Source organism: Oryctolagus cuniculus, chromosome 11 (genome assembly GCF_964237555.1).
Source record: "Oryctolagus cuniculus chromosome 11, mOryCun1.1, whole genome shotgun sequence".
Taxonomy (NCBI): domain Eukaryota; kingdom Metazoa; phylum Chordata; class Mammalia; order Lagomorpha; family Leporidae; genus Oryctolagus; species Oryctolagus cuniculus.
In genome coordinates this window covers 114,353,415-114,376,887 of record NC_091442.1, presented here as the reverse complement: position 1 = coordinate 114,376,887, position 23,473 = coordinate 114,353,415, and the positions used below count along the sequence as shown (strand labels likewise).

Here is a 23,473-nt window from a genome sequence, read left to right as displayed (position 1 = left end):
CCCCTCGAGCAGTAGGGGTGCTGTTCTGAGTGCGTGGCAGCAGGAGGGAGGCCGAGAGGGGCAGGGCACCTCACATGGCTCCCTGGGGGCTGCGCCAGGTGGGCCTGGGTGCTCCTGCCCCCTACCTGCCCCAGGGACCCCCAGCCCCCAAGCTGTGGCCTGAGTCCCCTCTCATTGGCTTCCCATACCCGTTCTGGGCCTGCTCAGCCCAAGCTGGCCTAGGGCAGGCGTGGGGGGCATGGGCTTGTGGTGCCCCGGGAGTAAGCGATTCCCAGGAGGCCCATCCTGTCTACCTCGCCGGCACCAGCAGGGGACAGACCAGCACGGGGCTGGAGGGATGCCCCAAGAGGGACATTCGAAGGGCGTGGGAAGTGATGGGCAGGAGGATCAGCTTTTTTTTTTTTTTTTTTTTTAGATTTATTTATTTATTTGAAAGGCAGAGTTACGGAAAGAGAGAGAGAGAGAGAGCGCGCGCTTCCATCCGCTGGTTCACTCCCCAAATGGCCACAACAGATGGGGCTGAGGCCAGGAGCCAGGAGCTTCTTCGGGGCCTCCTACATGGGTGGCAGGGGCCCAAACACTTGGGCCATCTTCTGCTGCTTTCCCAGGGGCATTAGCAGGGAGCTGGATGGGAAGTGGAGCAGCCAGGACTGGAACCGGCGCCCATATGGGATGCTGGTGCTGCAGGTGGCAGCTTTACCCACTATGCCACAGGGCTGGCTCTGCTGATGGTCAACTTTCAGGTCCTGATGCTGCTACCACTTTTCTTGGGCACGTTTTGTCACCTGCCCAAGTGACAGAAACCCAGCAGTTTCTTTATCTGTGCCGTGGGGATGGCGTAGAGTGGCGGCTGCCCTTTCTAACCTGCATTGCAGGCTGGCCCCGGGGCGGGGGAGGATGGGGGGCTGCTCAAGGGGCAGAAGGGAGACCAAGCCCAGCCGTTGGGTCATCGAGGGCGACTCCAAGTCTGAGCTGCCTTGGGCTATCCAGGGGTACGCGGGGAGGACTGTGCGTGGGTGGGACTTCAGTGGAGAAACCATGAGATTTGTGGCAAAGCCTCAACTTCCTCACCTGTGGAATGGGAAGAAAATTCAGCTAGAAGGAAGAGACCCAGGATATGCCGCAATCTGCTCGGCACGGAGGGAGCGAGGAGCAGGGGACTCGTGGGGTTTGGGGCTGGAGTTGTTTCTGCAGCAGCGGCAGCTCCCCAGGCCCCGCCCCTCCTGCTCCAGGTCTCCTTTGAGTCCGCGGGCTGTGCGCTCCGTGCCTTCTGCAGGAGTTGCTGTACCTTCTGTGCTCCGTGCTGCTCGGCCTGGCTCAGTGCGTGGCTCCTGGCTGGTTAGTCATCACCTCCTCAGGGAAGCCCTCCCAGACCAGCTGTTTCCTTCTCGCCCCGGAAACAGTCGGATGCAGTTTCTCTCTCTCTCTCTTTTATTTACTTGACAGGTAGAATTACAAACAGTGAGAGAGACAGAGAGAAAGGTCTTCCTTCTGTTGGTTCACTCCCCAGATGGCCACAACGGCAGGCGCTGCACTGGTCTGAAGCCAGGAGCCAGGTGCTTCCTCCCGGTCTCCCATGCGGGTGCAGGGCCCAAGCACTTGGGCCATCCTCCACTGCACTCCCGGGCCATAGCAGAAAGCTGGACTGGGAGAGGAGCAACCGGGACTAGAACTGGTGCCCACATGGGATGCCGGCGCCGCAGACGGAGGATTAACCAAGTGAGCCACGGCGCCGGACCCTGTGTCTTTGCTTCTTTTCCTATCTGCCCTCACCTGGGTAGAGCAGCCCCTCTCCGCGGGCAGCTCTTCCCGTCCAATCCCTTGGCTGGATGGGTAGCCCCTCCCCCCGGGAGGTGGAGCTTCCATTCGTGGTGCTGGGGGCCCCTGGCCTCTGGAAGTGGCCAGCTGGCCCGATGCCTTCTTCAGCGGCACTCCCCTGCCTTGTCGCAGGTGGTGGTTGGGGCGGGCTTGCATTTCACGCTGGAGTTTGGACTTGACTCTGCCGACAGACACAAAGTCTAGAAGGTTCTCGGATGACAGGAAAGGCTTGTGCCTAGTGCATAGCAGAGATTTTGGTAGCTGCCCGAATTGCCCGAAAACAATCACTCCTGCTGCCGTGTGACCTTAGGCAAATCACTTGGTGACTGTTCTGGGCCTCAGTTTACCTGTTTGTAGAATGGGGATAGTCCCTCTCTGCTGGCATCTGGGAGGTCACGGCTCTGAGCTTTGATGCACAGGCTTGGCTCTGGGGCCTCTTCCTCGGGGTGGAAAAGTGGTCTTGGCTGCCCCCCACCAGCCCCAGGAGGCCCCAGGGGGGCGGGAGGTTGTGGTTTGTGAACAGGGCTGTCATAAGCGCTTGGACCAGGCCATTGGCGGCTGGCTTGACGTGGCACCTGCTGTGTGCCAGGGGCCTGTGCAGCCCCAGGTGGCTGTGGCCGTCTGCCCATGGCGAGGTCGGGGAGACTGTATACTGGAGTGCCTAGTGGGGATCTGGCCTAGGCTTTGAGGTCCTGGGCCGCATTGGCTCCCTGGGGAGTGGGCTGGGTCCCAGCCCCGCCAGCAGAGAGCTTAGGGTGCTGGCCCGTGTTTCCGAGGGGCTGAGGGACGGAGCGCCCACCCCCGCTGGCCAGCAGGCCAGGCTGGCAAATAGACCTGGCCTTGTGCACCACGTCCCGGGCCTTGCTCAAGACCGCATTTGTTTGGGGAGGAGAAAGGGGGGTCTGTGGTGGCCAACAGAGGTGGGATTCATGCGCAGGGCGCTGCGGAGGGCGAGCCGGCCTGGCACCGGCCAGGCCTGGAGGGGCTCCAGGAGGCAGGGGTGGGAGGAGGGGCTGAGGCGTGGCCTGGGGTCCTGCTGCTGCCCCTCCCCTGCCCTGGGCGGTACAGTCCTGTACCGGGGTTCTGGAGAGGCCGAGGGTGACTTCCTAGTCTGAGGGAGAGGAGTCCCCTGTCTGTGGGCGGAGGTGCTCTCTAGGGTGGGAGGAGAGGCCGGGCCCAGCGAGGGGAGGCTCCCTGAGCTCGGCGCGCCCTTCTAGGCCGAGACAGTCCCCGAGGGCCGGCAGAGGAGTTGCAGCGGGGGCAGGGCCTGTGGAGAGGCCTGCTGTGCAGTTGCAACTGGGGCTGAGTGGGTTGGCACACGCTGCCTCAGTTTGCTCCTCTGTGGAATGGGGATGCTGTTGGGCTCTTGGAGGGGACGGAGTGAGGCAGCGCTTGGAGGAGGTGTGGCTGCACACAGCAGGGCACAGGCTGCCAGGACCGCCCCGTGGTCATCTGTGTGGTCGGCAAGTCAGGGAGGAGAAAGCCCAGCGCCATGCACGGGCCCCACCGTCTCCCGTGGCGTCTCCCATGGGTGCCTTGGCGTCCTCTGCATCAAATGGGAGCAGGAGCAGCGCCCACCTCCAAGGTTGCTGCTCTACTCCCCCACACCCCTCGTGCTGCCGGGCCCGTGTGTGCCTGCTCTGCGCCTGTGGCCCGGGCGTCGCGGCCATCCAGCCTCTGCGGACGGGCTGCCCGGGGATGTTGGATCCCTTCCCCACCCCTCGCGCTACCCGCCAAGAGAGATGTTAGGGAGAGAGCTAGGTGGGGTGCCTTCTTGGAGGAGTGAGTGGGAGCAGCAGGAGGCAGTGCCCTCAGGTTGGGGTTGATAGCGAGGGGGAGGGAGGGCGGGGCTTGGGAGTGGGCCCTGGGGAGCCCTGGTTGCAGGAGGGAGCTGCAGGGGGACACCATCCTCGGGGCCTGCCTGGGTCTGCAGGGGTCTGGGGCCAGGGAAGAGTGACCGGGCACCAGGACCCCAGGGTGCTGGCGGGTTGGAGGCAGAGGGGTTTCGCACCCACTGCCTGCACTGGTGGGCAGGCTGCAGCCCAGAGAGGTGAGCCGCTGGCCCAGGGCCACACCGCAGTGGCTGGGCCGAGTGTGGCACCGGCTTTGCCAGCTTTCGGCTTGGGCACTTTTGCTTCCCGTGGTCCCTGGGCCAGCCAGAAGCAGTTGCTTCTGGGCGGGGTCACAGCAAGGGCTGAGTGGGGCTTTCTTGCCCTGCGCCTGACTCTGCCTGGCTCTGTCTGTGTCCACCCATCTCTCTGGCCTCATCGGCCGCAGGCTCCCGGGCTGCCTGGGACCACGGGAGTCCCGTTTGTGAAGGCCTGGGCGAGTGTAGACCCTCCTTTGCCTCCAGGAGCTGAGGCACCTGTCTGAGTGTAAAAGGGGAGGGGGCAGGCGGCAGCACAGAGGGAGCCGGGTCCTGATCCCCCTCAGTTGGCCTTGGCTGGCACAGCCCCGTCCCTGGTGTGGTGGCTGGGCTGTGGGTGGGCCCTGCCTGCAAGGCGAGGTGTGGACATGTGGCTCCTCCCTGCTCCACACCCCCTGCAGCTGCAGCTCCGCGAGTTGGGCAGGCAGGACCCGCTTGCGGGTGGGACTCCTGCCTGCCGGCATCCCTCAAGTGCCCTTGGCTCGGGCACCTGCAGCAGGGGCTGGGAGCCCACCCCGGCCCTGGCCGCTCCCCACCTGCTCTGTCGCAGGCTCCCTGGGCGTTGGTCCCTTGATGCGAAGGGGATCTGCTTCAGGGCCTGGCTGCCCCAGGCCCCGAGTGCCCGCAGAAGGGGATGAGGCCCTCGGGAACTGGGGTGGGGCCGGGTGGGGGATGCCCCTGCAGAGAGGGAGGGGGGCGTGGGGCTGGGGCAGTGCGTGGAGGCCCAGACCCTGCTCATCTTGCTTGGTCCCTCTGTCCTTGGGGCCTGAGCTGGGTCAGTCCTGGGACTTGTTCCTTCTCTCGGCTGAGCTGGAGATGTGCTAACAGCCAGGCACTGCTCTAAGAAGTTAGTAGAATGAATGAAGTCCTCACGACAACCCAGCAAGATACATGTTCTGTTCCTCTCTCTCTCTCTCTCTCTCTCTCTCTCTCCGCGGTTACTCCCCAAATGGCTGCAACGGCCAGAGCTGGGCCGATCCAGAGCCGGGAGCCAGGAGCTTCTTCCGGGTCTCCCACACGGGTGCAGGGGCCCAAGGACTTGGGCCATCTTCTACTGCTTTCCCAGGCCATAGCAGAGAGCTGGATCGGAAGTGGAGCAGCCGGGACTCGAACCAGCGCCCATATGGGATGCCAGCACTGCAGGTGGCAGCTTTACCCGCTGTGCCACAATGCCAGCCCCAATAGATGTTCTTGTTTCTCCTCATTTTACAGATGGGGAAACTGAGGCACAGGTTGTGGAACTGTCCCTGGTCACCCAGCAAGTTGGCAGGTTGGTCCTTGGCTCTGGGCCAGCCTCCTTGCTGCGGTGAGCATCCTGGGTAGCCAGGGGGCACGGGGTCTGCGTGTACCGGGCATGGGGACACCAACACTCTAGGTGTTCAGCGTGTGGCAGGCAGTGGCGATGGCCCTGTGGTGAGGTGAGAGGGAGGCGGATGAAGGGACACAAGTGGCGATGGGGTGCACTGTGTCCCCACGAGTGTGTGCTGTGGGCCCTGGGGGATGCCCCGCTCAGCCCTCAGCCCCATGCACCTGCCAGTGGTCACTGGCGTGTGTGCACTTGTGTGGGTGTTACATGCGTGTTCTCACGCACACACCTGTGATCTGGAAACTATGGAGCGGTTTTGTGTCTGAGGGCTGGACTCTCCTTTGGAGACCAGCCCAGTTCCCTTGCTGTCATTGGGGAAACTGAGGCCTGGGCAGGGGGGAGGGGCTTTGCGCCAGGGCCCACACTGAGTCCTAGTCCCTCGAGGTTCAGTTGCTGAGCCGGTCCTTTTATGAAACAAGCTGGGGCCTCTTCCCCTGCCTGTCCCTGCCCACCGCTGCCTCGCCCGAGCCCGGCCCAGCACCTCTCCCCGTCCAAGGCCCAGGGGCTCGTTTCCTGCTTTCTCTGTCCACCCCCGCCACTGCTGGCTCCTCCGCAGTCACAGCGGACACCCCTTGAGGACAGGGCCTTGCTCACCGCCAGGCCTGCAGGCCTGACCCGGGGCTGGGGCCTGCACTCTGGGTGCTCGGTGTGAGTGAAGCCCGGCTGCTTCCGAAGTGATTTCTGAAAACCATCCCCTGGGGACGAACCTAGGCCCCCGGCCCCAGTCCCGAGGCCTCCTGTGTTGTGCACTCGGGTGTCATGTGTCATGCACACGCACACGCATACATGCACAGGTGCACACACACACGCAGGTGCACACAGGCACATACACATGCGCAAGTGCACACACACGCAGGTGCACACACACGCAGGTGCACAGGCACATACACACACAGGTGCACACACAGACACATGCCAGTGCACACACGCAGGTGCACACACACATGCACATTTGCACACACACAGGTGCACACACACGTGCAGGTGCACACAGGGGCAGGTGGACACACAGGTGCACACATGCAGGTACACACATACATGTAGGTGCACACACACAAGTGTGCACACATACAGGTGCACACACATACACACAGGTGTGTGCACACACGCAGGTGGACACATGCACAGGTGCACACACATGCAGGTGCACACATGCAGGTGCACACACAGGCACATACACATGCGCAGGTGCACACACACATGCAGGTGCACACACAGACACACGCCAGTGTGCACACACAGGTGCACACACAGGTGCACACACATGCGCAGGTACACACACAGGTGCACACACACAGGTGCACACACATGCACAGGCACACACACGTAGGTGCACACACATGCAGGTGCACACGCACACAGGTGCACACACATGCAGGCGCACACACAGACACATGCCAGTGCACACACGCAGGTGCACACACACGTGCAGGTGCACACAGGGGCAGGTGGACACACATGCAGGTGCACACACAGGCACACACACGTAGGTGCACACACACAGGTGCACACACACGTGCAGGTGCACACAGGGGCAGGTGGACACACATGCAGGTGCACACATGCAGGTACACACATACATGTAGGTGAGCACACACAAGTGTGCACACATACAGGTGCACACACATGCACACAGGTGCACACACACGCAGGTGGACACACTCACAGGTGCACACACACGCAGGTGGACACACACAGGTGCACACACACGCAGGTGCACGCACACACACCAGGCTGCCACCCAAAAGCTTCTCTGATCGTTGCTCAATTTTCTCGCCTAAAAGTGTCCATCTGTTGCTGTCTTCGCCAAGGCTGCAGGCTGGACGCCTACCGAGGCACCTGCTGCAGGATTCTCCCTCAGGACAGGGCAGGAGTCCTGGAAGGGGGCCCTGGAGAGATGGGGCCAGCCCAGGGGATGCCTCATCCTTGCAGTACCTGCCACGTGCCCCAGGGGGCGCTCTCTGGCCCCAGCTGCTGGCCACGTGCATTGAGCCACACCCTGAAATCCACCTGCCCAGGCCATCTGATCACCACTCCGCGGCCACCTCCCGTGGCTGGGCCCTCTCGGGCTTTCGGGGAGGGGGTGTCATTCCCAGGGCCCAGCCTCCCCCTCCGCCTCACCCAGGAGGTCTGCCCTAATGCCCAGGAGGATGATAATTAGCACGAGGCAGGCTGATTAGCTAGAAATTAAGTCTTTGTTTGCCTCCCTCCCCGGTTTGCCTAATTGAGCAGATGCAGAGCGGGGGGCAGGGGAGGGGCTGCTGGCTTGGTCACGGGGCTGGTGGAGGGGGCACGCGTGGTTGTGCGCGGGCTGCAGGGGCTGGGGGCGTGGGGGCCCTGTGCTCGGGGGCCCTTCCTCTGGGGGGGCCACGCCTGGGAGGATGCACCTGGGGGGATTTGCAGAGCTGTAGCCCTCTGGGGGCGGGGGCCAGGGGGGATCTGAGTGCCTGCAGGTATTCGGGGGTCCCTGAGTTTGGACGCTCATGGGAACCGCTGTGGGGTACCGAGCGCCGACTGTGTGCGGTCACAGAGCTGGACGCTGGCTTGCTTTGTTCGGTGCTGGGGGCCGTGGCGCAGGCATGCGTCTCAGAACACTGAGGTGGCTTTCCGAGGCCACACGGCTCCAAGAAGCCGGGAGGCAGCCTCTTGCTGCCCTGTCCTGGGCTAAGAGGCCCCCTGGGCTGGGGGAGGGGGCATCGAGTGATGCCCTGGATGTGGGGTGGGTGGGGCCTTGGTCTTTTCCTTTGTTATCTGTACCCGGGACCCTGCCTCCTCCTCCTCCTTGGGTTACTGGGAGGGTGACGGCCACAGTGCTTATGACCCGGGTGAGGGGTTGGTCAGTGCTTGCTGAAGCCCGGAGCCTGGAGTCCACGCTGTCAGTCTGTCCATTTTAGATTTGAAGAAGCTGGGGTTCGGAGAGGTGATAGGCCTGCACGGCCCCCCAGTTACTAAACAGGAGCCCCAGGCTTCAGTGGGGCCTCAGCTCTACACCGCGTCCTTGGGGTGCTGGCCCCTGGCAGGTGCGTAACGAAGGCTCCTGTCCTGCCTCCCTCCCCCTTCTGAAGAGGCCTGGACGTGCAGTGTCCCGGGGCTTGGCCTGGTGGGTGTGGTCCATGGTCATGACCTTCCTCACAGCAACCTGCGTGGTAGTTACTACTTTTATTACCATCTTGCAGATGGGAAAGTTGGGGCTTAGAGGGGAGAAATGACTGGGCCAGGATCGCGGCGCTAGTGAGCTGTTCGGGGCTTGGGGTTTGAGCCCAGGTGGTCTGTGGCTCCAGGCCTCAGTGTGTCCACCCTGCTGCCCCTGCCCATGTCCGGTGGCCATCAGGGGCCTGCACTATTGGGGCAGCCACGCCCCTCTGATCCACCCCCTACCCTTCTGTTGGCCTTGCCTCCCTCTCCCACGTGCCATGATCTTGTTCTCCTGGCTTCCTTCTCGGTGGGTTCTGTGTCCAGGTTCCCTTGCCAGGCTCATGCTCGGCACAGCCACAGAGCCTCCCAGGTGCCCTGGCGCGGGGGCTGTCCCTCCGTTCTAAGAACCCTTTGAGGGCAGTGGTGCAGCCCATTTTGCAGATGGGAAAGCTGAGGCTCAGAAAGGCGAGCTGGCGTCTGAGGCAGTGTCTGCCTCCTTCTGGGCCCAGCGAGCGCATGTGCGTGTGCACGGGCGCACACGTGGCCGGCCCTGCCGTGTGCCGTCTGCCAGGCCATGTTTGGACTGGGATGCTGAGCCGCCTCCGCGGGCTCAGAGGTCTGGGCTGGTCTTTGGGAGCTGAGCCTGTTTTCCTGGGGGTGGTGCCCAAGCTGTGCGAGCTGGGAGGTGTCCTGGCCCCTCGTTAGCCCTAGGCGCAGAGCCCCCAAACTCGTCTCGCTTCTCCCTGCTCCGTTTCCAAACAAACGTTCGCGAACCCAAACTGCCCAGCCCGCCAAGGCACAGATGGAGGGAGTCGGAGTAATGAGTGCTGTTTCCACGGCAACCAGCCCAGGCCTAGGATTTAGGTTCTGACTCCTCCCTTGTCCTGGCTCCTCCCCTGCCTGTCGTGGCCCCACCCCTTATGGACCTGGCCCCGCCCTTTCCCCCGTGTGTGTCGGGATGCTCTTGGGAGGCCGTGATAGGGATGGTTGAGTGCTGGCGTGGAGAGACCTTGGACAAGTCTCTGAACTGCTGGAAGCCACACTTGGTTCATTGGATGGATGGATGGATGGATGGACAGATGGACGGACAGGCAGATAGGCGGAGGTGGAGCGCCATGGAGTTGGCGGTGAGAGGGAAGATGGAAGGCAGCCTTGGCCTGAGATACTGTTGGGCCCACAAGGGGGTCCTTGTGTTGCAGAGTCAGGTGTGCTGTGACGGCCAGCGGGTCCTGACACCCTCCTCTGTCCCGCACCGATACCGGTCCCCAGCGCCTGCCCCCTCCCATGACCACTGGCCCGTGTGGTACCCACCCAGCTCTGCTGCTCCCTCTGCGGCCCTGGGCAGGGCGTCTGCTCCTCTCTGTGTCTGGTCCTTGCCTGAGAACTGGGTGCAGTGGCGCCCACCTTGCAGGTTCACGGTGAGCGGGGCTGAGCCGGGCAGCTGCTGATGAGGGCCAGGGCAGGAGCCAGAAGATGGCCACGCTGCTGCCCGCTGGGGTGGCCTCACCTGCCTGTCTGTAAGAGCCCTGCCTTGGTGCAGGTGGGGAAATCAAGGCAGAGAGAGGGTTGCTAGCAGGAGGCGGGGAGCCGGGCCATGCAGCAGGCTTTGGAGGGCCCTGCAGGGTCTTTGGAGGCTGAGGCTTCTTCTCCCTTGGACTTAGGGAATTTGCCTCCTCTGCTTGGGCCTCAGTTGCCCCTTCTGTGAAATGGGAGACATGCAAGAGGCCGTAGCTGGCAGTGAGGGTTGTGCAAGGTCCTGGCTGTGGGCATTGATGCTTTGTGCTGGCAGCTGGGGGCCCTGCAGGCAAATGAGGGGCATCCCTGAGAGTGGACTCAGGGTGGAGGGTGCAGAGGGGACTTGGGGGGACCGGGCCACCCCTGACCTCCACCCCCTTTCTTTCAGAGCCCCCAGTGCTGGGGGAATGCGCCCCTGGTTCGGCTGGGACCAGGCCCTGGGCAGCGCTGGCTTCTCTGGGAGCGATCCTGACCCACGGAGCCCAGAACCCTCTCTCGCAGGTTCGCAGGGGCCTCTCAGGGTGCGCATGAGCAGGAAGCCGGATTGGAAGCAGAGGCAGGACTCCCAGGACGTGGGTGTCCCAGGCAGGAGCTGCCTGGTGGGCCAGGGCCATGGGAGAGAAAAGGTGCCAGGACTGGTGGCTGCATCTCCCCTCGGCCCTACAGCTCCACCCTCTGGGGACTGTGGACAGGCGGCTGCCGCTTTGTGACTGTCCTCATCTGTCAGCCGATGCCTCTGCCATCCCCAGTTGGAAGGCATGAACCAGAGGTGACGGGTCAGGTGCCGGCCAGGGCTGGGTCACCCCAAGGTGCACCTGGGGCCTGAGGAAGGCAACAGGGGGTGGCGAGGCCTGCGAGAAACTCCAGCAGAGCTGGCCGGCAACACGGAGCCCGGGGCGCCTTGGGAGCCTCCAATTTGCCCCAGAAGGCAAACTACAGACGGATTAGCTGGGGATGGCGGTGGGGGCGGGTGTTTCGCTCTCCTTTGCTGACAGTTACCGAGGGCTTGCTCTGCGCCGGGAAACAATGAAGCACTTTACCAGGATTAGCTCACTTGATCCTCATACAGCCACGACGGGCAGGGCACGCTGGCTGCTCCGGCTTTGTAGCCGAGGCACTTAAACCACAGAGAGGTTGTGCCTGGGCCGGAGGTCACACAGCTGCGGGAGGGCGATGGAATGGGGCGGGGCTCGCCCTGGGCCTCTGAGTCCTTGTCTGGGGCTTTTCCCTGAGCCGTGCGGGCAGACCTACTTGGCAAGGAAGAGCAGAAATCGGTGGTTTGCGTGCTGCCGAGGGGCAGGGGGGAGGGAGGAGACACAAGGACGCTCGGGGGGCTGTGGCGCCCAGGAAGAATAACTGATTTTTGATGAGCTTGTTGGCATTTGTGAAGTTAAGGAAGCAGAAATGGATCCCCTCATTTGCATGTATTACAGGAAGGGCTGGTGGGGCCAGGCAAGCACGGTTAGCCGGCATCTTTGCCCGCCTCCTGGGGCGGGGCCCTGGGCTGGCCAGGAGCAGCTCCCGTGCCTGGGTGCCGTCTTCCGCTTGAGCCTGGCCATGTTTCCTCTCTCTCTCTCTCTCCCTCTCTCTCTCTCTCTCTCTCTGCTGGGCCTGAGAGCAGAGGCTTGGCCCTTAGTTCAGTGGTGGAATGTTCTAGAACCGGTCCCAGCCTCCCCACGGGCCTCGGAGTGTGCAGAGATCACCGCTTTGCTGCCTCTGGGCTGTGGGTTCTGGGGCTGCTGCTTCTGCTAGCGTCCTGCTCCGGGACCCAGCTGGCGCAGACCTGTTGGGGAGCCACCCCCCAGTCCCGGGTCTAGGCCACCCCCACTTGCCGTCCCGGTCACTGCAGGCCGCTGCCACTGCCCCGGGCCTGGGCGTGAACCAGGGCCTTGAGAAGAGGCGCTGAGTGGATAAGATTATTTACCTGTGTCACTCGCAGCCACTTTGGCGCTACAAGTCCCTTCCCGGCCAGCGCGGTCATTTGATCCCCTGGGAAGAGGGCCAGGCCGGGACAGTGATGAGAGGCTGCGGGACTTGAACCCCGCGTACTGGCTCCCTCTTTCATTTGTTCAAGGGAGCTTTCAAACGCCTGCTGGTGCCAGGTTTGGCCCAGGAAGCCGGGGAGGCCTTGGGAAGGCGCTGGCCCTCTGCGGGCCTCAGCCTCCTGTCTGTCCGCCGGGGCCTGCGGGGCATAGACACTCCCCAGGCACAGGTGTCCGGGCCCCCAGGGTGGGGCTAGAGGAGGCTGCTGGTGCTGCCCTGGCCTTCGTCCACGGGCCCTGTCTGGCCGCAGGGAGAGCAGTCCCTGAACAGGAGAAGTCGCACTGGCGTGGGGAGGGGCCACAGAGCATGGGGAGCCCCCTCCCTGTCCCGTCTTCTCCCCCTGTCCTTCCACTTGCCCAGGGAATGTTTTAGATTTGTAAATTAAAAAAAATTTTTTTTTTTAGGAAGGCGAGGGGGCGGGGGAGATCTTCCATCTGCTGGTTTGCTCCCCGAATCCTCTCAACAGCCACAACTGGACCAGGAGCCCAGGAAGCCCATCTGGGTCTCCATGTAGGAGGCCGCGACCCCGGCACCTGGGCTGTCACCTGGGGCCCCCGGGTGCTCGTTAGAAGAAGTTGGAGTCAGAGGCAGAGCTGGACTCGAACCCAGCCCCTCTGATGCAGAGTGCGGGTGTCCCACGTGGAGACTCAACTTCGGTGCCGAATGCCCCGTGCTGCGGTTTGGGTTTTGTTCCCTTCTGGTCGGAGTTGGCAGCGGGTGAGGGCAGAGGCAGGTGACTTGGGTGTGTGAGCCGGGCACCGGAGGGCGCCCATGGAGGGCCGGTGGACTTAGTCCCAGAGCCTCCGTGAGCTCAGGGCAGCTGCTGAGGGGGACGCGTGTTTGTCCAGCACACAGTTCTGCTGGGGCTGGTGGGGGTGAGCTGTGTGCACACTGCTGGGGGCGCAATGGGGAAGATGGCTCCTGCCGTCAGGAATCCCACAGCCAAGGGGGGTCCAGGCAGAACTGGAGACTAGTCCTTACAGGGCAGCTTGGAGGGCTTCCTGTAGGAGGTGGGGCTGAATCCTGTGTGAGAAGGCACTGGGTGGGCTCCCAAGGGGAAAGGCCAGAGGGGTGAGACGCTGCCTGAATTCAGAGGGTGAGAAGCTTGCGTGGACCAGGAGGATGCCGGAGTCTGGGGGCAGAGCAGGCCGGGAGGAGGAGCCGGGATGCGGCGTCTTCCCGCAGCAGGGAGCGCAGGGGGGCACTTGGGGGCGGGTGCGGAGGACCTGCTGCAGCCCCTGAGATGGACGGGGAGAGCAGTGCAGGTGCGGGGCTCCTTGCACTGCCGTTCTGGGCTCTGGCTGGAGTGGGGGAGGCCGGTGGTGGAGAGGAAGAGGGTGAGGGAGGGGCCCAAGCTCAAGGGTCGTAGGTCTGTGCGTGTGCACGTGCCTGGGGTGTGCCCATGTGTGGCTGTGTGTGCAGGTGTGTGAGGTGTGTGCATGTGTGGTGGCGTGTGCATGTTAGCATGTGCGTTCGGTGTGCACGTGGCGTGTGCATGTGTGTGGTTGCATACGCGTGGTGGTCTGTGCAGGTACGTGATGGTGCCTATGTGTGGTGGTGTGTGCCGTGCATGACTTGTGCGTGAGGTCATGTGTGTTTGGCGTGTGCACGTGTGTGCAAGTGCACGCGTGGTATGTGTGCATCAGAGTGAAGGCGCTGTGGCCGAACGGCCTAGCCCAAGCCAGGCAGGTTCGTGAGTGCTGGAGTCCTGGGCAGCTGGCGCCCGCCCGCCCCAGGGTGCACAGAAGCTGGAGAGGAGGCTCGGGGGACCCCGTGGGCCACTGGCGGAGCCCAGGGGGCGCAGGCCAGGAAGGGGAGCTAAGCAGTGAGACCTGGCCCAGGCTCTTACCCTGTCCAGCCTGTTTCCTGGGCTGCACGGTGCCCAGGGGCCTGCTAGCCGCTGCCTTACCCCATGGCTCTGAGAGTGGACAGAGCAGGCGCCCCGCGGTGCGACACCGGCGTGAGTGCGCTCACAGGGTGGGTGTTGCCAGTGCGTCCTGCACCCCTTCCGCAGGCCAGCGCCCGTGTGGTACCCGTCGTCAGGGCTCGCTGTGGGTGCGCTGCGTGGAAGCCCCCCAGGAAGCCGGGGAGTGAGCGGGCGGCCAGGCGGCGGCCTCTGCGCGCCCGTGCGCTCCTCCCTGCTTCTGTCTGCCCAGATCCTGGGCCCGGCACGAGCAGTGAGCTTCACAGGTGCTTGTGCAGTGCGGGGCGGCCTCCCCTGGGGGTCCCCAGGGGGCTGGGGAGGCACTGAGCCTTCCCAGTCACTCGTCAGCTCTTGGTGCTGGGCTCAGCTGCACTCGCGGCTTCTCCGGCTTTTGCAGGCTTTGCGGTGCCCTCGCTGGTGGCCGGCAGGGGCCTTCACCCTGCTCTCCCTGAGCCTGGAGCCGCGGCAGCGGCGGGGGAGGGGGCAGCTCTCTGCCCCTCCCACCCTGGGCCTCTGCCGTGCAGGCCGGAGATGCAATTGGCTCCTGTCTGCAGCCCAGGGTGCAGCGTGCCCGTGGCACGGGAGTCCTTGCTGTCAGCCCGAGGCACCGCTCCCCGCCGAGCGCCCTGCGGTTTGAGCAGAGCTGGTGGGGACAGCAGAGCTTGGCTGTGCCTTGGGACAGCAGGCCCCACTGCCCTGGGCCTCAGTGCCCGCATCTCTGGGATGGGTGTGGCTTGGGGCTGTGTGAGTTACCGCAGAGTGCCTGGGAGGGCCGGCAGGTGGCCGGTGCCCGTTGTCCAGGACTTCCTTTCCAGCGCACAGTCTGAATCCTAGCGCCACCTCCCGGCTTTCGACCTTGCGAGGCCCCTTTGGCTGTGGGAGCCTCAGTCTCCTCATCTGAGAAGTGGGTCAGGTGATCTCCACCTGGCTGCCTTGTTAAGTGCAGGGCTGTGTCGGGGCAGCCGGGCCAGTGCTTGGTGATGGGGACGGATGCCCAGGCGAGGAGCCAAGAGCCCTGCGTTCACAGTGAGAAAGACCGGGGCTGCCACAGCCGGTGCGGCCCGCAGCCGACGGAGGCCGTCCCTTGGCTGCTGCATCACCGCGCCGGCTGCGCTGGGCCCCAGAACTGCCGCAGTGATTGCGCCTTGCTCACCACCTGGCCCCGAGGGTCCAGGAGGGCCACCCGCTCCCAGGGGGTCAGACGGGCAGGGGGACTGGGAGAGGAGAGGCCGGAGTAGGCGGCCAGGCCAGGGTTGGAGAATCCACGATCTCCTGGAGGGCTTTTTCTGGCATCAGCTGGGGATGGTGGAAGCTTCTAGAAGGGCTTTGAGAGAGGGGCACCCCATGGGTCCGTGAGGATGTCAGGTGCTGGGGTGGATTGGAGAAGGTTAAGGAGAAGGCAGAGTCGGCGTCATTTCAGCAGCACAGAGAGGGTCAGTGATGTGCCCACGGTCACACAGCCCCGGAGCTGAGCCGAGCCCCAGGCGGGCCCTGCCGATGCGGGTGGCCCCGCGGCACGGCGCCAGGGGATGCTGAGCGGCCCTGCTGCGGGGCGGCGGCAGAGGCATCACGCTTCATTCGCAGCTCCGCTCGGCGCAGGACGCAATGGAGATTGACTGGGGCGTCTGCCAGCGCACGGGGGATGCGTTCCATGCCGCCTGGCCTGTCACGCCGTCAGCTGGGGCCCAGCGTGTGAGGAGCAGGTGGAAGGAGGTATAGACAGAGCCAGGGTGAGGGCTGGCCGAGCATCACGGCCAGGGAGGCTCCCAGACCCCAGGTGAGAGTGAGCCAGGTTCACAGGCAGCTCCAGCCATTCCTGGGGAGAGGACTTAGCCTCGCCGGCCTCAGTTTTCCTGTCTGTGAAGTGGAGGTTGCTCCAAGAAGGGGACGTGCCCGGGAAGTGGTGGGTGCTGTTAGCCTCGTCACCTTGGCTGCTAGTGGTGGCAGCTGGAGGCAACTCTCCATGGTCCTGGGGTCGATTGGCCTCTGACTTGTGACCTGTCTCCGTCTGCTGAGCCGGGTTAGCCCCAATGATGCCTTCGCGATGACAGACTGGTGCCAGCGCCATGGCCACTGCCTGCAATGCCACGGTCCCAGCCCAGGCCACCGACGGGGGGAGGACATGGGAGACTGCAGAGGACATCACAGGGCCTGTGTGAGCCCGAGAGAGACTTCCACGCGGGCGAGGGACGAAGGATGGGACGGGGCCGCCGTGGCGAGGCCTGGCAGCACTCAGGGACCCTCCTTCTCCTGAGTGTACCGGGTAGATGTGCAGGAGGCCAGAGAGGGTGAGGGCTTGACTCAAGGTCACACAGCAGCTGGCGCGGGGAGCAGGCCCGCTGGCTTGGGGCCTGGGTGCTGCCCGCCCCCGTGCAGGAGGGCTGTGATCGTTTATCAGGGGAGTTTAATAATGAATGAAGTTGAAGTGTTTTTAATGCAGGCAGCAGGCCCAGAGTAATAAGGGATCCTGGATTAATTCGGAAGTTAATGAATATGCAGGTGTGTCTGAATGATTAATGGGGCCCCCGAAGGCCTCGGAGAGGGGTGCGCGGCTGCCGCTGATGGAACTATGAATATTGCATACATCTGGGGAGTCGGAGAAACTGGGGAGCAGGAGGGCATGGACGAACCCGAGGACGCGCCAGCAGCTGAGTCTGCAGGCACGCTGGGGGGCGGAGCAAGTGGCACTGTCGCATCTTGGAAGTGTGGTCATGAGCAAGTCACTTCCCCTCTCTGGCCTCAGTTTCCTTGTCTGTAGAATGGGCGTGGGACACTGTAGGTGGCACACCACCGAGCCCTAGCAGGGCCAGGGCACTTGGTGAGAAGCAGACGGAGGGAGCCGAGGAAAGACGGCTGCGGCGCAGGAGCCCCCCCGAACATGGACAGCCACTGGGCTGACCCTTTGCTCCGTGCAATGGCGGCTCCTTGTGGGGCAGAGGAGATGGGGTTGGGGTCTGAGCTGTGGCCCAGAGCAGGCTGGGCACTGCAGGGGCCAGGTCTGTGGTCCCCGCAGGGACCAGGGGACCTTCCCCAGGGGAAGGCGGAGCCTGGGCCAGGCCTGGGGCTGGGGGCGGGGTCCTCTGCGGGGAGGGTTTTTCTGCTGCCTGGGGCTGTGTGAGGCTGTGATGGGTAAAGGGGACGCTGACCCCTCGTCCGTGCCCAGCTTCCGATGCTCAGAGCTGCAGAGTTCGTGTGCGTCACCCCGTCTCGGATCTAGGGCGCTGTGGGCGCTGGGGCGCTGAGCTGGGCGTCCTTGGGCACGTGCCTGGTCGCGTCTCAGCTTCAGCGTCCCTGTCTTTCCAGCGGGCACACCAGCGTGGCCGCCGTGGACCAAGAGTGCCCCTCCCACCCTGTCGCGCCCCCGTCCCGGTCCGCGTGTGCCTTGGGGTCACACCTGCAGCCCAAGAGCATTTGTGGGAGCTTCTGGGCACGAGCGAGACTGGCCACCCCGACCCTGCTGTCCGTGCAGACCCTGGCCTGGGTGGGAGGGGACGTGAACCTGGCGTCCTGGCATGGTAGCTGGGATGCAGCAGGAGCCCGAGGGCGGCCCCCACGTGCGCTTGGGCAGGGCTGGGTGGGCTGCTGCTTCCTCCCCGGAGCCCTGAGCCAAGGCCAAGTCTTCTGGCTGTGGGTCTTCAGCTCCCAGCAAGAGATCCTCAGAGAACGGCTGCTTGAGTGAGTGAGTGAGTGAGTGGCTGGCTTCTAGGTCCCTGTCCCCCGCTGCAGGCCGGTGGGCAGGGCGCAGCCAGACCGCCCCCACTGCTGTCCCAAGCGGGTCTCACCTGGGTCGCAGGGCTCCCCCCCGGGGCCAGACAACTGGCTGTTGGGAGTAGCGAAGCCAATGGCCGTGGTCCTGGTGCCGCCCGCTGTTGCCAAAAGGGAAACTGAGGCCCCGAAGGGCGAGGGGCTGCAGGGCCCCTGGGCTGCTCCTCAGGTCGCCCTGGGCGTCCAGCCTGGCTATTTATAGCGCTGCTGATCTATATTAACGCCGGGCCTGCCCGGGGCCTTTGCAGCCTCCGGATCTGGGGCTGGCTTTGAAGCCCCCGGGGGGCTGTGCAATCAGGGCTCACCCCTGCGGTGAGGGGAGCCCGCAGCTCCTCACCTTTTCCTCCTCAGCGCTGGGGCTCCCGCTGGGCCCCGCGCCTGGAGGATCTGGGCCGGCCGGGCTGGGCTCCCCACGGCTGGGTTTGCTGGGTTGGCGTCTTTGTGTGGGGTTTGTCACCGCGCTGTGTGGCCTCGGGCAGGCCAGCCCCCACCCCTGTCCCTGCGCCGTGCCTCTGTCTCTGCCTCTGTAGAGTGGGCGACTCTCGGGTGTCAGGGGTCACGGTGGACACCCCCTCGCGTCTCTCTGGTCCTCCTCCCTGCTGCGCCTCGCCTCAGTCTGAGCGTGCCAGCTCCCCAGGCCCTTCCCAGGGCCCGTGGGGTCCTCGGGGCACGCCGGGCTCCTCACCCCTGGCCGCCGCGGGAGCAGCGCCACTAACTCTTTGCTTCTCTTCCAGAGCAGAGACGACTGGCCGCCCTGAGCGCAGTTCAATTCAACAGACATTTACTGAGTGCCTACTATGCGCCAGGCCTTAGGCTAGGCACCGGGGTGGGCGGCTCAGAGAGGAAGACGGGGTCCCCGCCTTGGGTAGCTGAGGGCCGGGGTGGGGGGGACACGGGGGAGACAGGGGATGGCCGAGCGGCCGGCCTGGAAACCAGGAGAGGAGCCTCCTGGGGGGCTGGAAACGGCAGAGCCCCGGGTTCAAGAGCGTCCCTGGAGAACTGCTGGTCCCCCTCTGTGCCTCAGTTTCCCTGCCTGTATAATGGGCCACACACTAGGGGGCTGGGGACAGGGCCAGGAGTCTCTCCCTAGAGAGGGGAACTTTCCAAGGGTTTCTCAGAGGAGGGGGTGTGATGAGGGCTGGGCCCCCCGGGGTGGAGACAGGTGGGGGTGGATTCCCAGGCTCAGGGGTAGCGGTAGCCAAGGCCTGGAGGGCAGCTCCTAACCCCCACAGGGCTGGGAAGGGACAGGGTGGGGCGTGGGCTTAGGCAGGGAGAGAGGGGTTCGAGGACCACATGTTGGGGTGGGGGCACCATTCTGGGGACAGGGGGAGTCACGGGCTGTTGAGCCAGGGGAGAGCCAGGATGACCGCCCTGCCTTGTGCCACCTCCTTCTCCGCCCCCTGGGGTGCCCCGAGAAGCTCATTCCCGTAGGTCCTCACTGGTTGTGTCCACGCCCGGCTCTGCACTGGGCCCTGTCAGTCCTTGCTGTAGCCCCGGGAGGTGGGCATTAAGGGGCCCGAGGCTCAGAGAGGCAGGCTTCCTGCTCAAGGCTGAGATCTGAGCCCCCCTGCCCGCATCATTCCCACCACCTCCCCCGGGGGCCGTCTCTGTTCTGTGTAACCTCTTCCATCCCTGGGGGGCCCCTGCCCCATCCCTGCCCAGCCCCAGAGTGCCTGCCAGGAGCGAGGCAGGAAGCCCCTCGGCTGCTGTCAGCAGGACCAGATTTCCCAGCCCCTTCTGATCTGCAGAGAGAGGCAGGGCTCTTTCCCACTTCACAGATGAGTAGACTGAGGCCCTGAGCATCGAGCGGCTGGTCCGAGGCCAAACTCCAGGGAGAGACAGCCCAGGTTGGGGGGCGTCTCCTTATCATTCAGTGGAGACTAGAGAGGCGTTCAAGCCCCCCGAGACCTGAGCAGAAGCTGATCCCCGCCAGGGTGTGGGAGAGGCTGGCACGGGAGTCGCAGACCTGGGTCCAAATCCCAGTGTTGTGTTTCGTGAACCGCGTGATCGTGAGCAAGTCAGTCATTGGTCTAAGCGTGGTTTCCTGATGTGTAGAGGGGAGAGCGGCCTCCTACTTTTGCCCCCTTTTTTTTTTCTTTTTAAGATTTATTTATTTATTTGAAAGGCAGAGAGAGCGAGAGAGGTCTTCCATCTTCTGGTTTACTTCCTAAACAGCCACAATGGCTGAAGCTGGGCTGGTCTGGTCCGAAGCCAGGAGTCAGGTCTCCCACGCGGGTGCAGGGACCCAAGGCCTTGGGCCATCTTCCACTGCTTTCCCAGGCCACAGCAGAGAGCTGGGTCGGAAGTGGAGTAGCCAGGACTCAAACCGGTGCCCATATGGGATGCCGGTACTGCAGGCGGCGGCTTCACCTACTATGCCACAGCGCCGGCCCCTTTTCCGCACTCCGGAGCAGATAACACTGGGCACCTGCTGGGTGCCTGTGCCAGGTTCTTCTGCAGGGCAGAAGCAGCAGCTCTGATTCTGGGGTGACCAAGGGAGTCCCGGCAGAAATGCACGAGAGAGACCTTGGCCGGGCGAGAGAAGCAGGGGGCAGGGGAAGCCCTCGGCGTTTGCCCAGACTCCCCAGGAGCCAATGCAGGCTTTTCAGTCGGGGTTGCCCTGGTCAGAGGTATGTTCTAGAAAGTTCTTCCTCTGCAAGGTGGAAGCTGGATGGACGGGGGCTCTAGGACTAGAGGCAGAGAGGCCAGGGAAGGCGCTGAGGAAGGCATTTTGGGTGAAGAAGGCGGTGAAGGGAGAGCAGGGGCTGGGGCTGGTGGGCAGAGGCCAGCAGATGTGAGCTGCTGGGAGAGATGCCAGGCAGGGAGGGGGCAGTCCCAGGTGCGAGGGCGGAGTCCAGGAGGCTGAGGCGTGGTCAGCATGAAACTGACAGCAGAAGCCTCAGAGGGGCTGAGATGCTGGGGTGGGGGTGGGGGCGGTGAGGATTAGGAAAGAGCGGAGAGCTGGGACCAGGACCTCAGGGAAAGCCACTGCTCCAGGTACAAGCAGAGGTCCCCCCCCCGCCCCCGCCCCGTACAAATACCCCAGGGGTGAGGCCTGGGGGCAGGAGGAAGCCAAGGTGCAGGTCCACCAGGAGGCCACGCGGGTGACACGTGCCAGGCTGGCAGCCCCAGAGGGGCCCCTAGTCTGCTCCCGTGCCTTCCTGGGGCACAGGGGGCCTGGGGGGAGGTGTTGAGAAGGAGGGACAGGGAGGCTATTTGCATGCGGAACCAGGCCGGAGTGAGGGAGAGAGCGAGGAGGAGAAAGAGATGAAAAGAAATTACCATGCACCAGGATCTTGTTATTCAACCTAATTTTCAAAGGACCACAGCTGTCGCACTGAGATAATCCGTTAATTATAACAGCCATTGTGCTTTGGCAATGGGAGAGCAACCGAGGCCGGGAACAGGGCGGAGGGTGGGGGCGGAACAGGCCTTTGTGGGGGCTGGACCTCAGCGAGGGGGCAGGGCAGAGGCCAGGAGGGGTGCCTTGCTCTCAGGACCTAAGGGAAGGTCCTGTCGGGGCCAGGCCTCGGCCACCTTCCCAGTCCTTGTGATGTGATGCAGCCCTACTGTGTGCCAGGCACCTGCCAGGCTCCAAGAGGCGGGGCCACGGCAGCGACCCCTGCAGCAGCTAGCTTTCCTGAGCACCTACTGTGTGCCCGGACTCCCTCTGTGAGCCATGGAGGCCCTGCCCTCCTGGCCCATTTTACAGAAGGGGAAACTGAGACTCAGAGCAGAGCAGCGGCTTGCCAGGACCAGGGGTTAGGTGAGTGGTGCTGCCTGGGTTTTCCCTGAATGTGGACCCCGCCCTTCCAGGCACCCGTTAGGAAGGGCTGCTCCCGCTGGGTGGGCCACCCTGAGTTGCTGGACACGGGGGATGTCAGGGTTCAGGGCCGTGGCTTCTGTCCAGCCGGCAGTCACCGGCCGCCCTCCCCCGGTGTTTCCGGCGCCCGTGTCAGCCCCTGGGCACGGACAGAGCCTCCTTGTTCTCCGAGCAGCAGCTGCAGGCCCCCCGCGGCCTCGGGGGCGTCCTGCCGCCCGGGCTGCCTCCCCAGCCTGCCCCAGCACAGGGCCAGCTGAGGGAATTTGGGACCATGCAGGGCAGCATCCATCCTGACCCTTGGGACCAAGTGCCAGGTTCAAGGTTGAAGGGAAACAGAAGGCTCCTGGGCTGTGGCCCACAAGGGGTTTCTCAGCCTGGCCTTGGAGGTCCTTGGGACCTTGAGTGCTGGAGCCCGGTAGAGGCAGGCTGGGGAGGGGGCAGCAGCCAGGAGTCCCCGTGAGCAGTGAGGGGTGCCCACAGCGTGTGGGGGAGGGGCAGGAAGGAGGGGTCACCCCAGGAACTGCAGGGGAATCCACCACGGCCTTGGCTGGGAGCTCAGGTTTGATGGGGGCGGGAATCGTGGTTGGGGCAGGTGAGCCTCACCCCAGCAGGAGTTTCAGACTTGGTCCAGTGGCCCAGGCAGTGTGGTGGGAGGAGCTGGTACACCTGCCCCAGTGCACTTGATCTCAGACCCACAGAGCGCCCCCCCCCATGTCCCGAGGGACCCCCGGAGGGCAGCCCCTTGTCCTGGAGCTCAGAACCCAGAGGCGGGATGTCCTCTGCACAGCTGAGGACTCTAATTGTCCCCCCACCCCGGCCCTTCCCTTGTTCCAGTGCTCAGGGGTCAGGGCGACGTAGGCCAGAGGGGAGGGAGGAGCGTGGGTGTTGCCAGGGCAGGGCCGGGGCCGGGGCCACCCACTGTGTCCCCGAGTGGGCAGCCCAGCCCGGCCGGGTCTTGGCAGTTTGCAGGTGGATCCCTGGAGCAGGGCTGCTTCACACCCCACCTCTCCCGTTTTCCGTTGTGCCCTGGTCTGGGTGAGCCGCTCTTGGGCTAGAGCCTGGGCCGTGGAGGGGACGCCACTGTGTAGCAGGGCGAGGCCTCAGTTTCCTCATCTGTAGAGTGGGAATGATAGCAGTGCCAACACCCGGTTATGCTGAGGATTAAGTGAGTTCACCTGAAGCGTTTAGGCCCCGCCTGGGTGAGCCGATGACCTTCCCTCTGGCCCCCTTGCTGCCCACCCCTTCCGGCTAGGCCACTCTGAGTGGGCTGCATCCCCCCACACCACCCAGGGCCTCCCCTTCTCCCTGTGGGGGCCCCGAGCATGCGCCCATGCCTTGGCAAAGCCCCGAAGACATTGGCAGGCTGGGAGCGGTCACCCCTTGGGGCCTGGAGGAGGAGCAGATGTGGGGCAGAGCTGGGCGGGTGGGCCTAGCCGGCGCCTGGTACATAGTAGGTGCTCCATAAATGTTTATTGAATGAATGAATGGAGGCCGTGCAGGCAGAGGCAGCCGTGCGTGCGCAGGCCCTGGTGAAAGAGCGGGTCCAGTGGAGCCTGGTGAGTAGTGCCCAGGGGTGGCAGCTGAGCCGCTGGGGGAGGTAAGGGGCAGGGGCAGGCGGGGCGAGGGCAGGGGGCAGGTGGGGCGAGGGCAGGAGTCAGGTAGGGAGAGGACAGGGATCAGGTGGGGAGAGGTTGGGGTCTTGGAGGTTGAGGGCAGGGGTCAGGCGGGGAGAGGGCAGGGGTCAGGCGGGGAGAGGATGGGTCGGGGGGATGAGGGAAGGGGGCAGGTGGGGACAGGATGGGCCGGGAGGATGAGGGCAGGGGGCAGGTGGGGACAGGATGGGCCGGGAGGATGAGGGCAGGGGGCAGGCAGGGTCCAGGGGAGGAGAGGAGGAGGAGAGGGGCTGGGGGAGGCAGCGCCATAAGGAGCTTGGATGAT

At 64.2% G+C, this 23,473-nt stretch overlaps 1 protein-coding gene across 11 annotated transcripts in view; it reads left to right on the top strand.

Moving 5' to 3' along the window:
* Positions 1–23,473, top strand: part of ELFN2 (extracellular leucine rich repeat and fibronectin type III domain containing 2) — a 46,738-nt gene that overhangs the window by 10,003 nt on the left and 13,262 nt on the right. For 8 of the 11 annotated variants that reach the window (XM_070052900.1, XM_070052901.1, XM_070052902.1 and 5 more), the window contains one exon: positions 18,447–23,091. The exons of the other annotated variants lie outside the window; for them this stretch is intronic. The gene's annotated coding sequence lies outside the window, so the exon portion shown is untranslated. The remainder of the gene's footprint in view (positions 1–18,446; positions 23,092–23,473) is intronic. 11 annotated transcript variants of the gene reach the window in all.